The sequence below is a fragment of the Tenrec ecaudatus genome, chromosome 14, assembly GCF_050624435.1.
Source record: "Tenrec ecaudatus isolate mTenEca1 chromosome 14, mTenEca1.hap1, whole genome shotgun sequence".
In the NCBI taxonomy this organism is placed as follows: domain Eukaryota; kingdom Metazoa; phylum Chordata; class Mammalia; order Afrosoricida; family Tenrecidae; genus Tenrec; species Tenrec ecaudatus.
In genome coordinates, this window is record NC_134543.1 from 86,347,790 (window position 1) to 86,350,523 (window position 2,734).

Sequence of the window (2,734 nt, forward strand, 5' to 3'; positions counted from 1 at the left end):
CATACCCACCTTCCCGACATGATCACTGAAGAGCGACGTGTGTGAAAGCAAACGTGATGAAGAAAGCTGATGGCGCCTGGCTATCAAAAAGATATAGCGTCTGGGGTCTTAAAGGCTTGAAGGCAAACAAGTGGCCATCTAGCTCAGAAGCAACAAAGCCCACAGAGAAGAAGCACATGGTCTAAGCGAATACAAGATGTTGAATGGACCATGTAGCAGACACCAAGGAACAAAAACAATCATTGTGTGATCACCTTCCTCATATAAATGCTGAAGACGAAGGTGTGCATAAGCAAGTGTGGTGAAGAAGGCTGATGGTGCCCGGCTACTGAGATATATAGCGTCTGGGGACTTAAAGGCTTGAAAGCAAACAAGCGGCCATCTAGCCCAGAAGCAACAAAGCCCACACGAAAGCAGCACACCAACATACGTGATCGTCAAGGGCAGAGGGGACCAGGTCTCAAACAACAAAGGCGAGTGGTGGTGATAATCACATCGCCGTGAATGAGGGGGAGTGCGTGATGGGGACTCAATGCCCATCTGTAGACAGCTGGACATCCCTTCCAGAGGGGTAGTGGGGAGGCAATGAGTCACTCAGGGTTCAGTGTAGCAACAATGAAACTCAAAACCTTCCTCTAGTTCCTGAACGCTTCCTCCCCTCCCAATTATCATGACCCCAATTCTACCTTGTGGACCTGGTTAGACCAGAGGATGTACAGCGGTGCAGTAGGGATCTGGAAACACAGGGAATCTAGGACAGACGATCCCCTCAACACCCACGGTAGGTGTGGCGACACCAGGATGTAAGGGGGTCTAGAAAGGGAGAACCGATCTTGGAGATCTATGTGTAACCTACTCTCTGGGAGATGGGCAATGGGGAGGTGGGTGAGGGGAGACGCCGGTGAGTGTAAGATAAGATATAATAATTATCTATAAACTATCAAGGGACCAGGGGGAAGGGGGGAGCGGGGAGGGAGGGGGAGGGAGAAAAAAAGGGAAACCGAGCTGATTCCAGGAACCCAAGTGGAAGGTGAATTTTGAGAATGACGAGTGCAACGAATGTATAAGGGTGCTTTGCTCAATTGATGTATGTACGGATTGTAATAAGAGTTGTATGAGCCCCAATAAAAAGATTTATTAATTAAAAAAAAGGAAGGTAGACCCAATTGGGTCTTTTATGCAGAGTTGGTTGAGTTCTTCAAACAGATGAGTAACATAAACAGTAACTTCTGCAAAGCCATTGTCAAAGGATGTGCTTTATACAATTGATGTATGTATATGCATGGATTGTGATAAGAGTTATTTTTAATGCTTTTTTGTAACTAGTACTTTTCCCCATGGAAACATGATTTTGTAACTAAAAGGGCATCAACATGTGATCAACATATCACAAATTTTTTTTCGATCAAATTTCTGTGATGGTTATAAATAAAGCAAAATTAACTTGAATTGGAGAAAGAGAATAGTTTCCCATTTAGAGTTATAGATTCATTGGATTATACAAAGTCTACTTATGAGCCTTGGATCATTCTCATCCCACAGATTATATGATGGAGAGCAGATTTCATGTCCTTGTTTCGGAGGCTGTAGATGATGGGGTTTAAAGCAGGTGTAACTACAGAGTATATCAGTGTGATGATCTTTTGCATAGCAACTGAATTGCCAAATGTGGGAGACACATACATCACTATTACGGTTCCATAGAACAGGGACACCACCACCAGGTGGGATCCACAGGTAGAGAGGCCTTTCGCCGACCCCCTGAAGAAGGAACTTGAAGTACAGATCTGAGCACTAAGGCATAGGATCCAAGGATGTAGAAAAGTGTGACAATGATAAACAGAGTGCACACAAAGTGAAATACATGCTCTATGATGGGTCCAGGGACACAGGACAGAGCTATCAATGGGTTCATATCACATAGGAAATGATCAATGATGTTAGGACCACAAAAAGGTAGTTGAGAAATGAATGAAATGGGAATTAAATGTCCAAGGAAACCAATGAGCCAACAAAGAGAAACCAGAATGCCACAGAACCTCACAGTCATGATGGAGGGGTAATGCAATGGTTAGCAGATGGCCAGGTACCGGTCATCAGCCATGATACAAAGGAGAAAGCATTCAGTTGTTCCCAGGGCAAAGAAGAAATAAAATTGAGTGAAGCAGCCAGAGAACGAAATGGTCTTGGTTTTGGAAAGAAAGTTAGCCAGCATCTTGGGAACTGTGCAGGTCACATAACAAAGCTCAAGGAAGGAGAAGTTGGCCAGGAGCACATACATGGGAGTATGGAGTCGTGGGTCCCATCTCACTGCACCAATGATGGCCATATTCCCAGTCAGAGTCAAGATGTAGATCGACAAAATTATCCAGAAAAGGAGGATCTGCATTTCCCAAGGGCCAGGAAAGCCTAGCAGGACAAAGTGTGTGACAGTAGATACCTCTGACTTATTCATGGCTCCCAGACTGTGGAGAAAAGACAGATAGATAATGACATTGACTTTGTTGCTGGGGCAGCCTGAAACTTTCCTGATGGCAGAGCTTGATTCATTTAGGCAAATGTACGGACACACACAAAACACACACACACACACACGCACACACACACACACACACACACACAAGAAAACAAAAAAAATGTTTTCCTTCCCTCAGAGATGTGTATTTTAGTTTGTTTTTTTAACTAAACCACCTTATCACCTTTTGAGTACTCTCCATTGCACTTAATACATTTG

At 44.0% G+C, this 2,734-nt stretch overlaps 1 pseudogene; it reads right to left on the bottom strand.

The window, feature by feature from the left end:
* Positions 1-1,511: 1,511 nt before the first annotated feature.
* LOC142426206 (olfactory receptor 11H7-like) lies at positions 1,512-2,488 on the bottom strand (annotated as a pseudogene).
* Positions 2,489-2,734: the final 246 nt, after the last annotated feature.